Source organism: Geotrypetes seraphini, chromosome 6, assembly GCF_902459505.1.
Source record: "Geotrypetes seraphini chromosome 6, aGeoSer1.1, whole genome shotgun sequence".
In the NCBI taxonomy this organism is placed as follows: domain Eukaryota; kingdom Metazoa; phylum Chordata; class Amphibia; order Gymnophiona; family Dermophiidae; genus Geotrypetes; species Geotrypetes seraphini.
In genome coordinates, this window is record NC_047089.1 from 237,007,828 (window position 1) to 237,032,439 (window position 24,612).

Sequence of the window (24,612 nt, forward strand, 5' to 3'; positions counted from 1 at the left end):
AGGAATTATCAGGAAAGGAATGGAAAACAAAGATGAAAATGTTATATTGCCCTTGTATCGCTCTACGTATGGCCACAGCAAGAATACTGTGTGCAATTCTGGTCGCCATATCTCAAGAAAGATATAGCAGAATTAGAAAAGGTACAGAGAAGGAAGACGAAAATGATCAAAGGGATGGGATGACATCCCTATGAGGAAGGGATAAAGAGATTGGGGCTCTTCAGCTTGGAGAAGAGACCTCTACAGGGGTAGGGAACTCCGGTCCTCAAGAGCCGTATTCCAGTCGGGTTTTCAGGATTTCCCCAATGAATATGCATTGAAAGCAGTGCATGCAAACAAATCTCATGCATATTCATTGGGGAAATCCTGAAAACCCGACTGGAATACGGCTCTCGAGGACCAGAGTTCCCTACCCCTGTAGCGGTCAATAAAATACTGAATGGCGTGGAAAAGGTAGATATGAATCGCTTGTTCACTCTTTCCAAAAATACTAGGACTAGGGGGCAGGTGATGAAGATACTAAGTAGTAGATTTAAAACAAACTGGAGAAAATATTTCTTCACACACGTGTAATTAAACTCTGGAATTCATTGCTGGAAAGTGCAGTGAAATCAGTTAGTTTAGCAAGGTTTAAAAAAGATTTGGATAATTTCCTAAATGAGAAGTCCATAGGTCATTATTAATAAATTTCTTTTATTTTTTTTTTATTATTGAGATGACTTGGGGAAATCCACTGCTTATTCTTAGAATAAGCAGCATAAAATCTGTTTTATTACTTGGGATCTAGCTAGGTACTTGAGACCTGGGTTGGCCACTGTTGGAAACCGGATACTGGGCTTGATGGACCTTCGGTCTTTCCCAGTATGGCAAATCTTATGTTTGTATGTGAGCCAAGTATAGGACAGTTAAGCCATTGTGACATCACTGATGAGTTTGACTCTTAGGCATTGGTGGAATGAGGCTTTATGACATCACAATCTCAGCTCTGGAATGTTGCTACTCTTTGGGTTTCTGCCTGGTACTTGGGACCTGGTTTGGCCGCTGTTGGAAACCGGATACTGGGCTTGATGGACCTTTGGTCTGTCCCAGTATGGCTATTCTTATGTTTCTATGTTCTTAACTTGCCTCTTTTTTTTTTTAATTCAATTTTCTATACCGTTCTCCCAGGGGAACTCAGAACGGTTTACATGAGTTTATTCAGGTACTCAAGCATTTTTCCGTCTGTCCCGGTGGGCTCACAATCTATCTAATGTACTTGGGGCAATGGGGGGATTAAGTGACTTGCCCAGGGTCACAAGGAGCAGTGTGGGCTTGAATCCACAACCTCGGGGTGCTGAGGCTGTAGCTTTAACCACTAGGCCACACTCTCCACACTCTCTCTGCTCATGTCCTTTCCTATTTTCTTCATTTGGATCCTCTTTCCAGGTTTTGAAAGATGTCCTTTTGATCTTAATAGCTCCCCTCACACCTCAACTATGCAAGCAGTGGCTTAGTCTTCATTCTACCTTTTTCTATAGCGTGGAGTACATTTAATCTGGGCTTTGCTCCAAAATAAAGGGACTTTGCTTCCAGTTTCTGTTTAATCCCCCTTCTACTTCATTCTACATTCACCGTACACCACTGTCAGTGGTAATATTTTGTGGCCTTCTTTGCTATCAGAGGTCAAACAAACTACAGTGTTGTATCCCAATCACGGAAGCTCCTCTGAGATTTTAACTTCAAGGGATTCAAAGTCGGTGAGAAAACGTCACCTCACACCTAGATTACTGCAAGGTGCTTCTCGCAGGTCTTCCACTAAGCCATCTCTCACCCCTTCAGCCTGTTCAAAATTCGGTTGCATGCCTCGTATTCTCCCAAGGTCACTCCCTCTCCGCTTCCACATACACTTCAGATTCCTATTTACTGACTACTCCTTCCATCAGGTAAGTCTCTCTTGTCTGTACCCTTCTCCTCTACAGCCAACTCCCGACTCCGTCCCTTCCGCCGTGCTGCACCATATGCCTGGAACAACCTGGCTGCCTCGGTACGACGGGCTCCATCTCTGGCGGTATTCAAGTCCAGGCTGAAGGCCCACTTTTCTAAACTATGTTTAAGTCTTAACCCTCCCAATTTGTAAAGCACCACATCTGTTGGTCATTCCCTCTGTAGCCCCCTACCCTTGCTACTTCTTCTCCCTTTGATTTACCATTTTTTGTCCAGTGTGTCTTTCATAATTAGATCGTAAGCTCCTTCAAGCAGGGACCATCTCTTGGGTGTTTAATGTACAACTCTGCATGCGTCTGGTAGCACTATAAGAAATGGTAAATAGTAGTAGAAAACCTTGACTCCTCTAGAAAAATCCTAAGAGAATTTCTTTGAATCTTAAATAAGGTGTATTTGCAGTGGGTGGGTGTGGCTGGCAAGATCGACCATGACGTCATGGAAAGCATTTGCTTGTCTGAATTTATGACTACACTACTAGTTAGAGAGACATTTAGAAGAAACTAAGGGCGCAGATAAGGCGCAAGATATGAACATATCACGCCTTATCTGCGACAGCTGCACTGGTTGCCAGTTGCTTTTAGAATTCAGTATAAAGCAATTATGATTTGTCATCGATTCTTATATGGTACGATCCCCGAATTCTTTAAGAATAAAATATCTGTTTGTCAACCAGGAAGATCTTTGCGCTCTGAAAATTCTGCGTTGCTGAAGACAAAATGCCAAACAATATGGAAACCAAAGCAATGACCTTTTCATGAGCAGGAGTAAAACCGTGGAATTCTCTTGTAGGGCAAATTTGGAAATGCGGTGATGGGGGGGGGGCATTTAAAAAGTTACTAACAACACGTTTATTATAGCGTTTGAAACCAATGTTGTTACCATCTGACTTGTGCTGTTGTACAAGCAATGATCTTGTCACGTCTGGACTACTGCAATATCCTGTACCTGGGCTTTGCAGGTGGCACAGAATGCCACGGCTAGATTGAGAACTGGAACATTAAGATATGAGCATATTCCTCCACCGAGTTGACAATTGCACTGGATGCCAGTTGCATTCAGAATCCAATACAAAGCAATTATGATATGTACGATCCCTGAATTTTTTAAGGGTTTGATGTCCGAGTATCAACCATTAATAAGATCATTGCGCTCCAAAAGTTCAGCATTTCAATTGATAATATTCCACTCAAATTAACTACTATTATAAAAATATTAGGGGTACTAATTGATCATAAGCTTACATTTCATCCTCACATCAGTACTCTAGTTAAAATCTGCTTCTATAAATTAAGGATGATCAGATCAATCCGTCCTCTTCTTGATGCTAAATCCCTTACAGTTTTAATACATTCCCTTGTAATATCCAAAATTGACTATTGTAACTCTCTACTCAAAGGCATAAATTTAAAAGAAATAAAACGTTTACAACTAATCCAAAACACCCCTATCAAACTCATATCTGGTTCTAAAAAATGTGATCATGTTTCTCCACTACTACGAAAAGCTCATTGGTTACCAGTCATACATAGGATAACATATAAAATCGCCCTTTTAACTTTCAAAACAATACAAACACACACCCCAGTATTCATTGACAGACTTTTAATCCCATATGGCCCACCTAGAGCCCTTAGATCCACTTCTCAACACACTCTTAGTGTCCCATCTCTAAGGATAATAGGTACTCGCCGTACCACAATCTTCTCGGTAATTGCTCCTATGATTTGGAATTCTCTTCCTATATATATATAAGATCCGAACAAAATATACAGAAGTTTAAAAGCAATCTAAAATGTTTTCTTTTTAAAGATGCCTATAATCGACTATTTGATTTAGTCCAGCAAATTTGTTAATTTTTCCCTACCCTAATGTACTTTCCTTTTATGAATCTTTTCTTGATAAATATTGTAGTTCTCCCCCCCCCCCCCCTCCCCTTCCACTGTACCACTAAGGTCTTAATAGTTAAGTAAGAAAACTGTCTGACTTATTTGTTTGTCTATAAAAGTTTTTATTATTATTGTACAACGCTTAGTATCCTAGGATAAGGGTTTCATCAAATATATGAATAAACTTGAAACTGTTGAAAACGAAGGCTATCCCTAAATACGTGGAAACAGATGCCATGACTTTTACATGTTCAGGGGTTAAGCTGTGGAATAGCCTGGTTGCTCAAATTCGAAAATGCAGAGATAGGAGCTCATTTAGGAAAATGCTGAAAACACAACTATTTGTAGATGCATTTCTTTGAGTAATTGATTTTATGTAAGGATTGAATCTGTTTGTTTTGTTCTTTCTTACCTTGTTCTGAATTTTATAAGATTTTATGTACGCAACTATTTGTAAACCGTTTTTGGAATAAAACAGTTTAGAAATTTTTAAAAAATTAAATAAATAGGTAATTGATTTTCCCTGTCTACTGATTCCTAAAAAGACTTGAATCCTTCTGCGTGTATCTGTCTCAATTTGTATCTAAAAGTTGTCTTAACTTGTTTTAAGCTTTTACATATGTAACAGTTTTGTAAACCGTTTTGGTTGAAAATGGTATAGAAATTTTTTAAAGAAATAAATAAATAAAAAGTGACCTGCACTATCCCCAGCGCAGGTCTTTGCCACATACTAAGGCCATTTTTAGCACTACTGAGAAATGGCCATGCGCTAATTTTCCCATTAGCTCATGGTCATAAGCGTGTGAGCACTTACACACACATATTTTCTAGGCGGTAAGGGCTGATGAGCTAATATCCAGTTAGAGGGTTCATAGACAAAAGCGCACGATGACAAAGGCGCGCCGACAACCCAGCACAGACAACTGAGCGCAAGGCGGAAGCGCGTCGAAGAAAAACAGTATTTTAAGGGGCTCCGACAGGGGGTGTTGGTGTGGAACCCCCCCCCACACACTTTACTTAACAGAGATCGCGCCGGCGTTGGGGGGGGGTTGGGGGGTTGTAACCCCCCTCATTTACTGGAAACTTAACTTTTTCCCTCTTTCTTAGTGAAGTTTTCAGTATAATGTGGGGGGTTACAACCCCCCAAACCCCCCACAAAGCAGGCGCGATCTCTGTTAAGTAAAGTTGAGGGGGGGGGTTCCCCCCATCGGAGCCCTTTAAAATACCGTTTTTCTTCGGCGCGCTTCCGCCTTGCGCTCAGTTGTCTGCGCTGGGTTGTCGGCGCGCCTGTGTCATCACGCGCTTATGACCTGTCACCCAATTAGAGCACCACAACACACAGAACATGCCTATGCTCCACCCCCTAGCCCCATCCCAGCCCTGAAAAACACCTATTTTCCGCACATGTGAAAACTACCGGAGCATGCCCTGAGGTAGTGCTTTTAAATTTGCAGTAAGCAAGCCTTAGTCATGTTATATTATTAGTGGTCTTATATCCTGCAAAATCCTCCAAAGTGGATTTGAAGCGGGTTACAACAAGCAATCCATTCAATAACGGTAATTAATGCAACTGTAATAGCAATCGATGTAACAATAGCTATCAATATTATGTTATGCTAATTTTGCTTTTACCTGTTCAGTTCAAGGTCAGATTACATTACAAGAGTTACAATGGACAGATTGACACGAACATTCAGTAGAGTTGCTAGTGCAACTCTTAACACAATTAGGTTGTAGTTACAAATACATAGTTGCAAGCAGGTCATTGTTGTCCCAGGAGTTGCATTTGGCAGTTTAGAAATGGGCTTTTACAATTACTATTTCAGTTACTTCAGGGTCAGCTCCCTGTCTTGGGAGAGAAACATAGAAACATGATGGCAGATAAAGGCCAAATGGCCCATCCAGTCTGCCCATCTGCAGCATCCACTATCTCCTTCTCTCCCTATTGGCTAAGGCTCTTAACATTTGCATCTCCTCTTCCTATTGGCTAAGGCTCTTTACAGCTGCATTGTGATGTCATAGAACTTTACGGTTATAGAAACATTGTAACATGATGGCAGATAAAGGCCAAATGGCCCATCCAGTCTGCCCATCTGCAGCATCCACTATCTCCTCCTCTCCCTATTGGCTAAGATATCGAAGCCATAGGCGTCAGAATGGGGGGGGGAGGGGGGCCATAAGTGCCATGGTCTCTCCCATAAAATTGGCAGTAGGACCCATTGTACAGCTCCCCGCAGGCGTTCCAGAGCCCTCCTCGCCTTAAAAAACTGCAAGTAGGGCGCTGGCACAGCACCGATTCTCCAAGACTGCCGGGGTCCTTCTCTATATTGTTCTTCTGCCGCGGTCTACCCCCACTGTGAAGCAACTTCCTGTTTCCGGCTGGGCAGACCACAGCAAAGGAACTGTGCAGAGGAGGCTGCGGGCAGTACCAGAGTGTTGCTCCCATGCCGGATCTACTTGTAGTTTTTGAGGTGAGGAGGGGGGGGCTTTGGAACCAGGTGGGGAGGTCATTTGGTGGAACAGGGGAGGGAGGGAGGGAAGAAGAAGGGAAAGATGCTGTGTGGGAGGGGCAGAAAGGAAAGGGGGGACATATGGATGAGGGGAGGGAAAGGAGATGATGACACATGGATGAAGGAGAAGGCAAGAGGGGAGGGAAAGGAGATGGTGCACATGGATAGAGGGAAATGGAAGAGGAGGGAAGAGATGGTGCACATGGATGGAGAGAAGAGAAGAGAGGGAAGGGACAGTGTACATGGATGGAAGGGAAGAGGTGGGAAGAGATGTTGCACATGGATGGAGGAGAGGGAAGAGAGAGAGAGGAGAATGGTGCACATGGATGGAGGGGTGGGGAAGAGAAGAGAGGGAAGAAATGGTGCATGGGGATGGAGAAGAGATAGAAAGGTAGATAGATTTGAGATGGAGGCAGAAAAATGGAAGAAAACTGAACATGAAAATCAGTGACAAAGATGGATGTAGTGAAAAAGATGAAGAGGAGGAAAAAACAACAAATGCATAAGGAAGATTTGGAAACAGAATTAAGAGCACATAGGAATCAAGATGATCAGGAAAAAAAAATTGCCAGATAAGAATATAAGAGTTGCCATACTGGTACTGACCAAAGGTCAATCAAGCCCAGTAACCTGTTTACAACAATGGCCAACTCAGTCACAAGTATCTGGCAAGATGCCAAGGAGTAAAACAGATTTTATTCTGCTTATCCTAGGAATAAACAGTGAATTTCTCCATCTTAATAATGGCTTATGGAATTTCTTTTAGGAAGTTAGCCAAACCTTTTTTTTTTTTTAACCCTGCTAAGCTAACTACTTTTATCACATTCTCTGGCAACAAATTCCAGAATTTAATTACATGTTGAGTGAAGACATATTTTCTCCAGTTTGTTTTAAATAGATTACTTGCTTAGTGATGCTCTGCCCCCCTCCCTCACTGTTGCATTTACTCATTATGCCACAGAATAGTGCTGTCACTTCCTTGCCACTTGCAATGCACAAGTGTACACTTACTGGTGAAAGCGTTTGTTTCTGTTTATGAACCATAACAGCCTAAAAAGGATCCAAGCGGTTTACAAGATATAGTTCACATTCATTAAGAAAAGAACTCCATTTAAAAATAGGAAAGAATAAAAACAAAAGTTAAAATTTTTTTTCATAAAATACTATAACAATCAACATCTCAATAATATCAATTCTAATAATACAATAATAAAATCTCAAGAAACCATAACTAATACATACAGCTAAAAATTTCCATAACAGAAATTAATCATTACATAACTACAGATTAAAGTCCCAGACTCAATTCTGTACGTTTAGACGCGCAAGTGCTGCAGAAATGCAGATGCCCAATTACAGAATTGCTCTCAGTATGTTTAGCAATTTTTACCGAGTTATACTCTCACCTACATTGTGGGGGGTGGGGGGGGGGGAGTTCCCAAGGAGAAGAATTAAGCTAAAGAGGCAACAATGTGCCCAGTTTGACTTTTCAAAACGATGCATCTCATTGAACACGGAAAAAGCACCTGCAACCCAGGGCGCTTTTTCGTGGAGCAATTTTCAACCAGAAAACCGTGCAACAGAGCCTTTGCAGCCATCTACGAAACCCGCCCGTAGTCGCAGCACGCATATACGTGTGTTCCTGGATGCAGACTTCAAAAAGAAGACATGAACTGCCCCCCCCCCCAAGAAACGGAATCTCGAGTCCTGCGCACCCAGAAAAAAAAAGTGGCTTTGTCGCATGTGATACCAGACTTTCGGAATTTCCTCGCAGAAATCCCAGGGCACAAAGAAGAGCCGCGACTCTGCCAGGGTAGCAGGGGGGAGAGCCGCTGGGGACGGTCCCTCTGCTGAGCGGGGATTTTGGGGTCTGGCTGCTGGTGGAGGTGGTGGGAGGATCTGGAGGGGAGGGGCCTGCGGGGAGGGGGGGTGAGTTGCTGCTGGAGTGAATGGAGAGCGGCATGTGCAGAAGTGCTCAGCTGAGCCTGCTAAAGGCTGCTAATTCCTCTAACTGGGAGGTGCAGTGCCGAAAATGCCTTAAGGCAACAGATAAAGGACAGCGCAGTGATCGGACAGAGGAAGGATGAGGTCAATTGGATCACATGTAAGGTTTTGTGTTCAAATCTGCCCTGTCCTTATTTTTATTTTTTCCCCCTTTATTTCTTTCGTTCCTTCCAGCCTCAGAGCTGACAACGACACTGAACTCCAGCGGCCGAAACAAGAAAACGAAAGCCGAATTTGACTGCGGCACTGACAGAAGAAACCGCAAGGTAGGGAAGGCATTTTGGATTTAGCTCAGGCTTTTCTCCACCCCCCCCCCTCCCTCCCTCCCTCCCAAGGCGATGACTGCTACAGTAGGCATTTGTCCTGTCCCCCCAGAAGGATCATCTGTGGAAGGAGGTTCGGTTCCCATTTTGCAGGACCCTCCCCCCCCCCCCCCCCCGAATCCTGCCCAGTCCCCTCGCCGCCTTTGATCTTCCTCAGGGCTAATCCAGCACCTTTGCCTGAGGTTTCGGCTTTAATTTTAAAGGTCCGCTCCATATAGTTTCAGGAGCAGTGTGATCCGGTCCTGGTTTTTACCACACGGCATGCGTGGACCTGTAGTCCTGCTTAGATTAGGACAATCCGGGCTACGAATCCTCACATGCGGTGCGGCAAAAACCAGGACTGGAATCAACCTGCCTTGAACAAATGGAACCAGTTTAAAAAAAAGCCAAGTCTAATTCCCCTGGCAGCAACTTGCTGCTTTAATTTAATGGTAGCTGGCAAGGTCTGGGTGAAAAAAAAAAAAACACAAGGAGGGGTGGGGGGGGGGGGAGAAGGTGGTGGCAGCCCCCTTTTTGCCATTCCTCAGCTGGATTAAGCCTGGAAGTGGTACAAAGTGTGTGGTCTCCCAACTCTGACTAATGCATTTATGTTCTCTGAACTGAGAATGCCTGACAGCCTGCCAGCACTGACTGAGAGCTGAGGAATGCGCTGCCTTTTCTGTCCTTTCTGCCTCCCTCCCTTTTAAAGAAATCCAACTTTTAGGAAGGAGAAGCTGGGCCAGGCAGCGTGTTCAAGGATTTGGGGGGTCGGAGGGAATGTTTCTGAATGGAGTAAATGCTGTGTACCCTGCTGGGACCCCCCCTCAGCCTCTAAACAGTTAAGGAGAGAGGGAGAGGAACAATTGGGGTGGAGGGGGGGAGGAAAGGAAGGGGTGGGAACGAGGGGCCCATTTCCCCCTTCTTCTGAAGCAATGACAGCTGTTTCAGTCCTGGCTCACATGATAAAACGCTATGGAGACAGACAATTAAAACTGCAGCCAGATAGCGAGGGTGGTCAGCTGATTTATTTTTTTTTTCCAAACTGTTAGTCAGGTGATCAGCTAATGTTGAGTAATCTGCCCGCTGTGATATACTGAACACAGGTAGGAGGGAAGGCATGGTATTTTGGTTCTAGCTCGTGCGTTTATCGGTGCCGCCAGATGAAATATATTCAGGTGGAGTGGATATGTTCCTCTGAAGGGTCAGGCGACTTGTCCAAGGTCTCAAGGAGCAGTGGTGGGATTTAAACCCCGATTTGCCTATTTCGTGGATGGTTGCTCTAACCTTGAAGCTGTTTCTTCACTCCACACTATGCCCTTCCTTCCCCCCACCCTCCAAGAAACATGGTCAAAATTTGAGGTCCTCTGCGGTGGAGCTTTTACGTTCCTCGTTTAAAAAAAAAATGCAAATGTGTCTGTTTTATACCACAGCTAATTCTGCCACTCTGGTTAGCACTCTGAAAGGGAAAGAAAAAAAAAAAACCTTTCATTATTAGTATAAGCTTTGAAGTGATTTCGGGAAAGGCGGCATGCTCTGTACAAGCTGCCACAGCTTTCTAGGTACGAGATGAGTGGTACAAGGTGTTACCTGGTCATCCAGCTGTACAAAGGAAGTGAAAGTGCGGGGAATTCCTTTGCCGACATGACAGTTTAAGGTTGAGTCATATATTTAAAAAAAGGTTACGAAAACTAGTACAAAAAAAAAAAAAGTCTCGTCTCTCATTTGGCAGATTTCTAAAGTCCTGCGGCTTTAAATTAACCCTGATGGAAAATTCATAAGAGGGTGGGCTTCGTAAGACTGAGAGGCCGCTAGCACATTCTCAGTAAGTCCCCTGGAAACACATGTTAACAAAATGTGTGTGCGTGGTGTGGGGGTGGGGTTCACATGGTGCTTATGGGCCGGATTTAATAAGCTTTACCCTTCGAAACAGAATGGAGGGAGAAGCCTTAATAAATAAGTTCCATGTGAGTATGTAGATGAGTTAAGTCAGGGGTAGGCAATTCCGGTCCTCGAGAGCCAGAGCAGGTTTTCAGGATCTCCACAATGAATATGCATGAGATAGATTTGCAACTCAAGGAAGCAGTGCCTGCAAATCCATCTCGTACATATTCATTGTGGAGATCCTGAAAACCTGCTCTGGCTCTCGAGGACCGGAATTGCCTACCCCTGACTTAGGTGATAGAGGGCGGGAGGGTGGTGGGCTGACCCCAAAGGCTTTAAAGAACACGGATCGCTATTTACCCCCTCCTCATACAAAGCCGCACTAGCGTTTTTAGTGCCGGCCGCCGCGGTAACGGTTCCGACGCTCATAGAATTCATATGAGCGTCCGAGCTGTTACCGCCAGGGCCGGCGCAAACGGCGCTAGCGCGGCTGTGTAAAGGAGGGGGTTAGGTAGCGTTATGCCATTTCTGCTCCTCCACACGCTTTTTCCTGTCGAGCGCAAGGCGTGCGAGTCTAGGTTTTGCTCTCGCCCTGGATGAAAAAGAGTTTTTGAACTGTGACTAAACAACCACAGCTCCCCTGGCAACATTATCTATCTGAGCGCCACAAAGAAAACCACCAGGAGACTAAAAACGATCCAAAACACCGCCATTCGCCTCATCTATGGCCTGAAGAAATGGGAACACATCTCCCCATACTACAACCAACTTCACTGGCTGCAATTCGAATCCAGAGTTCTTTTCAAATTCGCATGCATATGCTACAAATCGATAAATGGTCTTTCGCCAAGATACATCACTCCCCACTTAAATCTTCACTGCACCAACAAGAAATCCCGCAGAATTCAGCTGTTCGCATACCCTTCGCCAAAGCTTTGTCAACTCAAAAGATTCCTTGATAAAACCCTCGCCTTCCAAGCAGCCAAGATGAACCCATGGCTAGCCCAAATGATACTCGAGGCCCCCAACTACCTCGACTTCAGAAAATCACTCAAAACCCACCTTTTCAGCAAACAAAACCCTTAACTGACCCTTCAGTTAATCTCAAGGCCCCCTACCCGACTCTTCTCCTTCACGATAGCTCCTATCTCCCCCTGCTTCTCCTTCCCACTTCCTTCAAGTCTGACCAAATCTATTGTAAATCCGATTAATTTGTTGTAATTCTGCCCTCTTCATCTACGAAGTTGGCTAAACTTGTTGTAAATTTCCCTTTTCATCTGCCAAGTTTTGGCTACAGTTGTTGTAAATCCTATAAATTTGTTGTAAATCTACAAGTCTATGCGGATCCTAATCTAATTTAATGTAAACCACCTAGAACTCGCTGGGTATGGCGGTATATAAGAATAAAATTATTATTATTATTATTAAAACCAAATAACCTCAATTCTGCCATAGTTAACATTTAAATAAAAAGAAATAAGGGCTGCCCTGCTCCTCGAGCTTTTTCTGACCAAATGTCGAAAAGTACTGCTGAGGAGAATTATTATATACCGCATCCACATCTGTCGCTTTCCACATTTTTCTTTGCGCTTCTAGAAGTCTTCCTAATTATTGTGATACCCTTAAATGTATTTTAAGGTCCAGAGCCAGTGCAAGGGTAACGAGACTCCTAGAAAAGCCTTCAGCTTCGCACGGTCCTCAATTAACTTTAAAGCCCCTGGCCTGCTCCCTTCTGAATATTTCGATAATGATGCTCATCCCAGAGGAATCCTTTAAAAAAAAATTACAGCAGTTAGCTCTTTGAATTTGCCTAGCTCTCCAGACCTATTGCTTTACATTCACTGTAGTGGTTCTTTAATTCCATTTCCTACCTCGCAGGGGCTGCTGCCCTGGGCAACTGCCTAGTCATGCCTAAAGGTTGGGCCAGCCTTGCTAAGGTCAGAAGGATACAAGTATCTTCTCTATGTGCGTTCATGTTCTTCTCTATGTGCGTTCATGTAAATGTGTGTGTAATATTTTGGACTGGGTGATTGTATAATTGGATGCTTATGTGGGAAGTCCAGAAAGGATAGATCAGTAGCATGGAATGTTGCTACTCCTTGGGGGTTCCGGAATCTTGCTATACTTTAGGATTCTGAATGGAATATGTTGCTACTCCTTGGGAGTTCCGGAATCTTGCTATACTTTAGGATTCTGAATGGAATATGTTGCTATTCCTTGGGGGTTCCGGAATCTTGCTATTCTTTAGGATTCTGAATGGAATATGTTGCTACTCCTTGGGGGTTCTGGAATCTTGCTATTCTTTAGGATTCTGAATGGAATATGTTGCTACTCCCTTGGGGGTTCCGGAATCTTGCTATTCTTTAGGATTCTGAATGGAATATGTTGCTACTCCTTGGGGGTTCCGGAATCTTGCTATTCTTTAGGATTCTGAATGGAACATGTTGCTACTCCTTGGGGGTTCCGGAATCTTGCTATTCTTTAGGATTCTGAATGGAATATGTTGCTACTCCTTGGGGGTTCCGGAATCTTGCTATTCTTTAGGATTCTGAATGGAATATGTTGCTACTCCTTGGGGGTTCCGGAATCTTGCTATTCTTTAGGATTCTGAATGGAACATGTTGCTACTCCTTGGGGGTTCCGGAATCTTGCTATTCTTTAGGATTCTGAATGGAACATGTTGCTACTCCTTGGGGGTTCCGGAATCTTGCTATTCTTTAGGATTCTGAATGGAACATGTTGCTACTCCTTGGGGGTTCCGGAATCTTGCTATTCTTTAGGATTCTGAATGGAACATGTTGCTACTCCTTGGGGGTTCCGGAATCTTGCTATTCTTTAGGATTCTGAATGGAACATGTTGCTACTCCTTGGGGGTTCCGGAATCTTGCTATTCTTTAGGATTCTGAATGGAACATGTTGCTACTCCTTGGGGGTTCCGGAATCTTGCTATTCTTTAGGATTCTGAATGGAACATGTTGCTACTCCTTGGGGTTCCGGAATTTTGCTATTCTTTTAGGATTCTGAATGGAATATGTTGCTACTCCTTGGGTTTTGGTCAGGTACTAGGGACCTGGATTGGCCACCGTGAAAACGGGCTACTGGGCTTGATGGACCATTGGTCTGACCCAGTAAGGCTATTCTTATGTCTATTTTAAGCCTGTGTGTAGACAGGTTACATAGATGTCTGCTTGCTTTTATAAAACGGCTCTCGGAGGAAGTCCCAGATGTGTGTAGATCTTGGCACACACATTTACACCTGCTTCTAAGTATAGTCATGCATTTTGTTAAAAAAAAAAAAGTATGTACATCACAACTCTTCCTCTGGCCCATCGCAACTACATCGCAAATTGTGTAGCAGTAGAAGTGCACTTGATATGTTTAATCTTTACATACATTTTTATAAAAGCTCTTTTCTGTTATATAAGACAGACTTTACACGTGGAAAAGCTTTTTTTTGGAATGACTCTCTAGAAGTGCTGAGCCTAGTAGTAATGTAATTTGATTAATATAGGAAGGCAAAATATTTTGATTCATTTTTAGAAACTAGGCAACAAGGCTTGGAGAATGTTGAAAATTATGAAGAAGTAATTTACACAGTCGACAGAAACGTCAACCAAGGCCTCATGCAAATCCCCGGTGGAGTCTAGCTCTGGACATCACAAACCCATTAGAGGTAGACGGAGAAGGGTGGCAAAGGTGGTGTGGAGCGCAGAATAACTTCACGAGACACACTAGGGAGTGAGGGACGACAATAGCGCTGTCTAAATAAATCGGGCCCATGCAAGGGAGGTAGATTGCATAGCCAAAAAGACATGTAATAAAATTAAGGGAATGTCCTATATTCGCTAAAGGGGTTTTCCCAGTTTGTGTCTACATGAAAACTGCCTGGTGCATGTAGCGTCTATGTCTTATAATGGGAACTTTTGGGTTGTGATTGCCCTCTAACTGGTCTTTATTAGTGCACAGACAGGATGAAGAAAGAAAGTGCATCACCTTACTCCTCCCCTTCCGCCCTCCAAGGATAATTCTGGTACTGTTCTCCTTCCTTCCTTCCTCCTCTTTCCCGTAAATCACACAGAGGTCATTGATTTGTGCTCCAGGGAATGTCACACGTTCCCTCCTTCCCCCCCCCCCCCGACTCTTCCTCAATTGTGTCCAGGAGACAAAACAGACTAACCAGAAGAGAGAGTATAAAGATGGTCATGAGCGTAAGCAAGCGGGGAAGACCCAAGGAGAGGTTGGAAGAAGGCCAGTTTCCACCATCACACTCTACGGGGCATTCTACCAGACGGTGCCACTAATGAAGCTTAGCTTCCCTGATATCTCTCTCGTGGCATCAGATGTTGGTTCAATTCCTAGATGAGCAGAGCTTACCGTGAGGTGCCCTGTAGTGCCAACAGCCCAATGTCAAAAGGAGCGCCTACATCAAGATGGTAGCAACCAGCAGAGCTGGGAAGAAGACGGTGACCCCCGGACACGCAACTTGCTTTCTGCAAGCATCTTCCGCTTCCCACCGTCCCAAGACATGTGGCTGTCATTTTGCCCAAAACCAATCCAGCAGCCCTTAGGTTCTCGGGGTTTTGCTACTCCGCCAGCCCTGATCCATGTTTTCCAAGGATTCAGAAAAGCTCAGCAGGTGAATTTTGTACACTTGTCGGTATTTCTGTGATTTTGCAGTAGTCTTTTCTCGACAAGCAGCCCCGGACAGCTGTTTCCATTTTGCTTGTGGTGCTCAAATAGTGGCATGGTAGATTGGGGTTCACCATCTTCAGTCAAGGTGGCCCTATCTGTCTCGGCCACTCCTGGATTGATTGATTTAAAAACCTTTTTAATCCGCCTCTTATCCAAGGCGGCTTCCAAGTTTTCATACACAATAAAATTGCAAAATAAAAAGACGTACAATATGTAGAGGCAAATACAGAGTTACAAAAGTCTATTTTCATAGTTTCAATATGAAATGCATTCAAATTATTCTTGAGTATACCATCGTCCTATTTGACCTCTGCTGCTCCAGGTATGGTACAGTTTAGCTCTGTTGGCCTAGTGTAGGTGCAGAGGGCAAATGGATGCTGTTATATCCAGTGGCGTACAGAGGGTAGGAGGCATCCGGGGGCGGTGACCCTCCCACCACCATCACCCCCAGCTACCACCACACAATGACAAGAAGCCATACTATTTTTTTTGCAGACATTGACTCTCACCTAAAGGCCCTAGTGAGATGTGTCATTGTGTAAGATTCTTTCTAAACAGGTGGAGTCTCTTGAGGGGTCAGGAATCGGAGGTATGCTATCAGTCTGCCACCCTATAATCCATGTTAAATGCTCATGGGTAATGGCGGCGGCCAAGAAAGCAAACAAGATGCTTGGAATTATTAGAAACGGGATGGTAAACAAGACTAAGAATGTTATAATGCCTCTGGATCACTCAATGGTGCGACCTCACCTTGAGTACTGCGTACAGTTCATAGAAGATGACGGCAGAAAAGGGCTACAGTCCATCAAGTCTGCCCACTCTGCTTACCCACCCCCTGTCTATGCCCTAATGACCCAATTTCCTTATCTTGACCCTCGTAGGGATCCCACATGGGTATTCCATTTATTCTTAAAGTCTGGCACGCTGTCTGCCTCGATCACCTGCACTGGAAGCTTGTTCCAATGATCAACCACTCTCTCTGTGAAGAAATACTTTCTGGTGTCGCCATGAAATTTTCCGCCCCTGAGTTTGAGCGGGTGCCCTCTTGTGGCCGAGGGTCCCTTGAGAAAGAAAATATCATCTTCCACTTCGACACGTCCCGTGAGGTACTTAAATGTTTCGATCATGTCTCCCCTCTTCCTACGTTCCTCAAGAGTGTAGTTCTGGTCTCCTTATCTCAAGAAAGATATATAGCAACACTAGAAAAGGTTCAAAGAAGAACGACCAAGATGGTAAAGGGGATGGAACTCCTCTCGTATGAGGAAAGACTAAAATGATTAGGGCTCTTCAGCTTGGCAAAGAGGAAAGACTAAAACGATTAGGGCTCTTCAGCTTGGCAAAGAGACGGCTGAGGGGAGATATGATTGAAGTCTACAAAATCCTGAGTGGAGTAGGACGGGTACAAGTGGATCGATTTTTCACTATGTCAAAAATTACAAAGACTAGGGGACACTCAATGAAGTTACACTAATATTTTTAAAACCAATAGGAGGATATATTTTTTCATTCAGAGAATAGTTAAGCTCTGGAATGTGTTGCCAGAGGATGTGGTAAGAGCGGTTAATGTAGCTGGTTTTAAAAAAAGGTTTGGACAAGTTCCTGGAGGAAAAATCCATAAACTGCTGTTGAGACAGACATGAGAGAATTCACTGCTTGCCCTGGGTCAGTGGCATGGAATGCTGCTACTATTTGGGTTTTTCAGCTAACAAAAAATGGATCATTTCCTAAGTTATCCAACCCACAAAACTGTCGTCAATCAAAGAGAAAAGGAGGTATAAAGGATAATTTATACAAAATCTACTTCAATAAATTTTCTGCACATTGGTGTCTGACTACTTTATTGTGATTAATATTTATTTCTAATAGTCCATTTTTATCATACAAATAAAAAACCTTTTTATAACAACAACCTTACCCCAGTACATAAACTGAGAGGTTGAAGTATCATAAAGGATGCATTGTTCTCAGTAGAGAGACCACTTTTTAGTTTATCAACCTCATTGGTGTCAACATTGGTATCAACCTCATTGGTGTCGACACCAATGAGGTTGATAAACTAAAAAGTGGTACAGCAGCAATATTGTCCCCCGATGAAGGCTAATTAATAGCTGAAACGCTCTAAAACAGTTTGGGTAGCTCATGATCCACCAGCGTTGGTTCTGGCTGAGAAGCCACTAAGATAAGTGTTGCTGTTCTTCTTCAATACATGGAAATATATTTGATGAATTGAATGAATTGATTATAGGTTTGGATATCGCAATTAAATTCACTATTATATTGATAAGTTGAATAAAGTGACTTCAAGTTTGGATATTATACTCAAATCAAATCAATAACTTTTTTAATTAATTAAACTAAATTAATCGACAAAAATTTGGGTAGGAAGGAGGTTTGAAGTAAATTATTACACTACATGCATTCAGGATGAAGACTTGAAATAACATCCAAGTTATAAGAGGTCTCTCTACTGAGAACAATGCATCCTTTACGATACTTCAACCTCTCAGTTTATGTATTGGGGTAAGGTTGTTGTTATAAAAAGGTTTTTTATTTGTATGTCAAAAATGGGCTATTAGAAATAAATATTAATCACAATAAAGTAGTCAGACACCAATGTGCAGAAAATTTATTGAAGTAGATTTTGTATAAATTATCCTTTATACCCCCTTTTCTCTTTGATTGACGACTATTTGGGTTTTTGCCAGGTACTTGTGACTTGGATTGGCCTCCGTGAAGACGGGATCCTGGGCTAGATAGACCATTGGTCTGACCCAGTAAGGCTATTCTTATGTTCTTATGTGAGCCAAGTATAGGACAATCAAGCCATTGTGACATCACTGGTGAGGTTGGCTCTTAGGCATTGGTGGAATGAGGCATTATGACATCATAATCTCAGCTCTGGAATGCTGCTACTATTTGGGTTTTTGCCAGGTACTTGTGACTTGGATTGGCCTCTGTGAAGGCGGAATACTGAGCTAGATGGCCCATTGGTCTGATCCAGTAAGGCTGTTCTTAGGTTTTGATGTTCTTATTAAAACCATCTCTGGGGTGCAAAAGCCAGGTCTTAAACATGTCTTATGCTTTTGACTGCCGGTAATAACAGGGCTGTTACTTCAGGCAACCAAGATGGGGGCCTGCCCAGGGCGCTAAGCTGAGTTAGTCATCACTACCCCTTGTAAAGTTATTAGCAAGAAGAGTGGGCTGTGTATGACTCGTTCCTCTTCCTTCGACTTCCTTCCCATCCCTGGATGTGCCACTGTGGGAGTGGACCTGGAAGCCATGCATCCAGCCAGGGTAGGTAGGTGCCATGGAAAGGCAGGAGGGAGAGGGGGGGGGACCACGGGCAATCCTTGTCTGAGCTGGGAAGCTGTTTTCCAGTGATGGTCCTCATACATTCTCTAGTCATGTCTCGATTGGATTATCGTAAAGCCCTTTACCAAGGAACTACCCAAAAAGAACTCGGGGAGAATACAAATAATTCACAATACTGCCATAATGCATTGCCAGAGGTTGTGGTAAGAGCAGATAGCGTAGCTGGTTTTAAGGTTTGGACAATTTCCTGGAGGAAAAGTCCATAGTCTGTTATTGAGACAGACATGGGGGAAGCCACTGCTTGCCTTGGATCAGTAATGAATTGGCCCGTAGCTTGAAATAGCAGTCAATTAGAAGTGTCAAAATAATATAATACTAGGGGGGTTTATAGTCAAACCTCCCCTTCACCACCTTCTATATAAGGAGTGCTTCATACAATTCTTTCCGGCCCTCAGAAGTGCCACCAACTGTTCAATAACTTTCATAACATTTGGCTTTATGCACCCAATCGTCACCGGGTCGTTTTTTATAAAGATTTGTGTATATTTTATGAATAATTTAGTTATAAGAATGGTCCTTAGCTTGGGTAGTGAATCTGGAGGGATGGAAACGCCAACATGTTTCACCCATAGGGGGTTTCCTCAGGGCAGTAATCCCTCATTTAACCTATTTCCACGACGCAGCCACCCAAAAGTAAGATCTAAAGGTGGCTGGAAACAGGTTAAATGAGGGATTACTGCCCTGAGGAAACCCCCTATGGGTGAAACATGTTGGCGTTTCCATCCCTCCAGATTCACTACCCAAGCTAAGGACCATTCTTATAACTAAATTATTCATAAAATATACACAAATCTTTATAAAAAACGACCCGGTGACGATTGGGTGCATAAAGCCAAATGTTATGAAAGTTATTGAACATTTGGTGGCACTTCTGAGGGCCGGAAAGAATTGTATGAACTACTCCTTATATAGAAGGTGGTGAAGGGGAGGTTTGACTATAAACCCCCCTTGTATTATATTGCCTTGGATCAGTAGCATGGAATGTTGCCACTCCTTGGATTTTGGCCAGGTACTAACGATCTGGATTGGCCACCGTGAGAGTGGACTACTAGGCTTGATGGAGCATTGGTTTGACCCAGTAAGGCTATTCTTATGTTCTTATAAAAAAAAAAAAAATGTTGATAATCACCCTTTTAATTAAGGCACACCCATATCACATCGACTGAATTATAAAATTCTACTCCTAACCTTAAAAACCAGAATAACATAATCCCCGGAATTCATTAACAGATATCTTACTCCATATATACATACCCTCACTATCTCTACGTCCAAGCAATCAAAATTTATTAGAGATCCCATCAACTCGACAGATACGATAAGACCAGAAAATCAATCTTTTATGTCACTGCTCCATCGCTATGGAACACTATGCCCTTGCACCTTCGAGAAGATTCCCCTCTTACAAAATTTAAATCAAATGTAAAAACATTTCTGTTTAAGGATGCTTTTGATCGCTCATTGGGGGTTATTGGGCCTGGACCAGTACTTGAAACTTGAAAGGTCTGAGCTGTTTTATTTCTAACTTGAGTGATGGGTCCTCTTCCACATTCAAGCAGAATCCCTGCTGGCTTTTACTAAGCTTGTTCTCCCCGATCTAACTGAGCTTCTCAGTATGCCAGTATTGAAATAAATAGATTGCCCTCTGGTGGAAGATCTGCATTATTACATTGTATGGATCCACTGGTTACTTGGTTTAAAGCACCATTTGGGCTCTATGCAGATAATGCTCAAAAGAGGGAATAGGATGGTTACATGGTATCTTGCAGCCTTCAGAAGTAAAAATACTTCACATACAGTACATTTGTGTGTACTTTTAATGTTAGAACATGCTGGAAAGGTTTGGGGGTTTTCCCCTGAAAGTTCTCTTCTCCCTCTTGGCATTGGTCCTGGGTCAGGAGCATGATATACCTGGTAAACTCTCTTTATAGCTCCAGAAAAGGACCAAAGGGCAGATGGAAACCTGAAATTACAAAACACTAGAATGATTTCTGGTTTACTTCATGAAGGATGGTAGTCCTTTTGTTCAACGCCTTTGAAATGCATCTTCAGTAGTTTAAAGGAAAAGTGCTAGTTGAACTTTAATGTCTACCTCTAAAAAGAGTGTGTGTAGCGGGTTCCTGCCAGGTGTAGTTTTATCGTCAAATATATTTTATTGAGCACCAAGAAAAGCAACAAGAAGAAACAAGTACAGAGAAATACAAATAGCTCCAAATTTTACACAAAAATCCAACAATCCACCCAAACCCCCCCCCCCTCCCCACTCTCGCTGATGCCAAACAAAAATAAAGAAAACAAAGAAAAAGACCAATCTCAGGGACTTCAACAGTTCAAAATGCGGCTGCGAGCCACCGGAGACAATGTGGTCCAAAAAGGGTGTAGTTTTATAAAAAGTGATAGTAACAGACGGCCGGGAGCCAGGACCCTCTCCTTTCAAGGGCTCCCATTGTATAAATACTACATACAGAAAAAACAACTACAGTATTTAAAACCCCAAGTAAGAAATCCCTAGTAGAATTCAGCTCGTGCAGAAGGTCCCTGGTTGATTCCAGAGTTAGGTCTTCTTTGCTCCAGGTAGGCTGGGGTTGTTCACAGCCCCAGTCTTGGAGGAACACCTAATCTGTTGGATGTTAAAGGATTGCCATGATGAATATGCATGAGAGAGATTTGCATACACAAGTGTCCGATGTATATAAATCTATCTCGGGCATGTTCAGTTTGGTAGTCTTGAAAACCAGCCTGTCTAGGTGTGCCGCAGGGCAGCATTGGGGAAATGCAAACCTTAGTTGGTACTGAGATGAGGGCCATGCAGCTGACCCAATTTTGTATATGTTAGGATATGAAACAGATGACATGCAGCTCCTGATTGGTAAGGCCCGACTTTAGTACAGGAAGAGGCAGTCGGAGCATACAGCGAGTGATTTCCTTCACTCGCCGGCGCTCTGGCTGCCCGGTCATTGGCGGTCAGAAAATACCGCGAATGACCGGGACCGCGAATTTGCGGGGGAGCACTATATATAGAACCTGTCGGACCAGGTATAATGGAGCTTCTCCAAAGGCAGCTTTATAACATTGACGTCCCAACTTGAAGATCACTTGGGCCTCCACAGGAAGCCAATGCAACTCACGATAATGAGGTGTCACATGATCGTATTTCTTCAGACCATAAACTAATCTCAATGCCCTGTTCTGAACCAAGGTCAATCTAGCCATATTTTTCTCAGTGCTCATCAAGTAAATGACATTACAGTAATCTAATAGACCCCAGAGAACGACTGAACTAAAATTTTGAAAGCGGGAGCAACAAGTCACTTAATCCTTCATCGCCCAAGGTACAAAATAAATACCTGTATGTATGTAAACCACTTTGAGTGTGGTTGTGTAACTAACAAAAAAAAAAAAAAAGGCAGTATACAAGTTCCATTCCCTTCTCATTTTAAAAAAAAAACCCAAACTGTGGGGAAGGGGACATTATTGCCACATTAAAGAGGTTTCTTTTTGCATACCTGCATTCTGTTGGTTTGTGTTTTGCTTCCTGTGTAGAAATTTCACCCCTTTTTATTTTTGGGGGGCTGCTTTATTTGGATCAGTTTTTATCACCTTTTATCATGCTTTACTTAGGGTTACCAGATTTTCTTTCGGGGAAAATCCGGACCCAAGGCCACGCCCCCAGGACCACTGAGTTCTGCCTCTTTCCCGCCTCGCCCCCAGATGGCATGCGCGGACATGACGCAATGACATCGCACGCTTGCACGCATGCGTGTGACATCACCGTGTTGCATCCGTGCATGACCCTTCCCTACACGATTATGTCGGGAAGCTTTTCAAAACCCGGACTAAGTGCTGGGTTTTGAAAAGCTGTCCGGACCCCCGGACAGGTCCTCTAAAAGGAGGACATGTCTGAGGGAAATCCGGACATCTGGTAACCCTAGCTTTACTCCTTTCGAGGAAAGCCCACAAGAACATTGCTAACAACGGGCTCCTTTTGATGATGTCACAATGTTAACAATAGGTTCTTATGATGAAGTTACGATGTATGAGTAATTTGTAATTTTGCCAACCCTGATCAATGTTTTCTAAAGATACAGATATTGGCTGGAAACCTCAGTAGATTAGTCTTATAACAATCATTATTTCTGTGATTCACAGTTATCCTTTCTTAACAGGTAGCCATAGATACATTTTTTTTTTTTTTTCATTTCAGTTACTGTGTTCAAACAATGAATATTAGCAAAGCCATCTCTCACTGTGTCTCATTTTCATGTATGACTCCAACAGTTCTATACATTACAACAGGGGTCTCCAAAGTCACTCCTTGAGGGCCGAATCCAGTCAGGTTTTCAGGATTTCCCCAATGAATATGCATGAGATCTATGTGCATGTGCTGCTTTCAATGCATATGCATTGGGGAAATCCTGAAAACCTGACTGGATTCGGGCCTCGAGGAAGGCTTTTGGAGACCCCCCTGCATTACAACATCATCATCTTTAGTGTACTATGGGATTCTTAAGGTTCTGGAACATTGAACAGGTCATAGGCTTGCCACCTCACTGCCAATCATCCCTAGGGTTACCATATGGCTCCAGATAAAGGAGGATGGATTGAGACATCCAGGTTTTACTTCCATTGCTTTCAACGGAAGAAAAGCTCATCTGGGTTTTAATTCCGTTGCTTTCAATGGAAGTAAAACCCGGATGTTTCGATCCATCCTCCTTTTTCTGGAGCCATATGGTAACCCTATGCTAATCTAGTCTGTTTTTGCTTCATTGCATGCAGGGATGTATTCAGAACTACACCTGTGTGCAACCAGGGGGACAAAGTCAGGACTGGGTCAGCTGAATAGGATGGCTTGGAAGAGACTGTGACCCTAAAAGACCACCCTTCTGTCCCCTTTTCATAGTTCTTTCCCAGTTCCGTTTTTGTCAAATGAGGCATCGGAATGTTATCAAAGTAGCTAAAATACCTACGAGAGAGGCTACGGATTTTTTTACTGACATCGTCTGCTGTTGATGATACTTCTCTGGAATACCACGAGGATCACAGTCGACAAGCTGGTGTTTTGGAGAAAAGAGTGAAGCTTTGTCTGTCTCCTGTTGTCACTCTAAGGGGCTACAGTTGAAGAACAATTGCAGAGTTGAATTTTCTTTTTGAAGGCATCGGCCCTCTGCCGCATGCACTGGGCACTTTACCACTTCTGTTGCCGTTCTAAAGCTTGAATTTTTTTGTCCATTATCGGGTTTCCACAGTAGAAATGGCAGCCACGGCTTTCTAAGAGCTTTGCAAAATGATACTTAACTAACCAGTAAAGGACAAGGTGAAAGATGCCAATCTTTCTTGAGACCCTTCAATCATATATCATATCAAGTTTCCAAGTTTATTCATGTTTTTGATTAAACGCTTATCCAAAGGTACAAAACGCTGTACAAAGAGTAATAAAAAAAAAATAATAAAAAGAACATTAACATTTTAAGAAATTAAACGTACATGATTCATTATGAGACATACTTGGGTAACTGCTTTGTAAGGTCACAAGAAACAATAGGAAAGAGGGGGAGAACTACAATTTTAAAGAAAAAGTACATAGAAGGAAAATACATAAGGGAGGTGGGAAAAGAAAGATTGCTGGCAAAAATATATGTCAAATTTGGAAACTGCTAAAATTATCAATTTTAGAAATTGCTAAAATTGATAAGTAATATGTTTTTAGCTAAAAGCATTGTATTTTTTTTTATTATTTTATTTATAGTTTTCAATTTACAATTCAAGTATCACTTGTACAGAAAAATAAAGATAAGCCAATAAAGCACTAATATAAACATTCTATATCCCAAACTTATTACAAAGAAAATCATTATAGCTTAACTTCAACTCTAGTCCACAATAAGGATCCAAGGTATACATAGCGGAAAATTAAGGTAATATTAGCAAGCTAAATTGTTATATAAAAGAAAATAGGCCCTTGAGGCTGAGACAGGTTTAACA

General features: G+C 42.8%; 1 long non-coding RNA gene across 1 annotated transcript; it reads left to right on the forward strand.

Annotated features, from left to right (window-relative positions):
• Window positions 1-8,329: 8,329 nt before the first annotated feature.
• LOC117362063 lies at window positions 8,330-24,074 on the forward strand. Its single transcript, XR_004539792.1, has 3 exons — window positions 8,330-8,467; window positions 8,558-8,649; window positions 23,407-24,074. It is a non-coding gene; the product is annotated as an uncharacterized LOC117362063 (long non-coding RNA).
• Window positions 24,075-24,612: the final 538 nt, after the last annotated feature.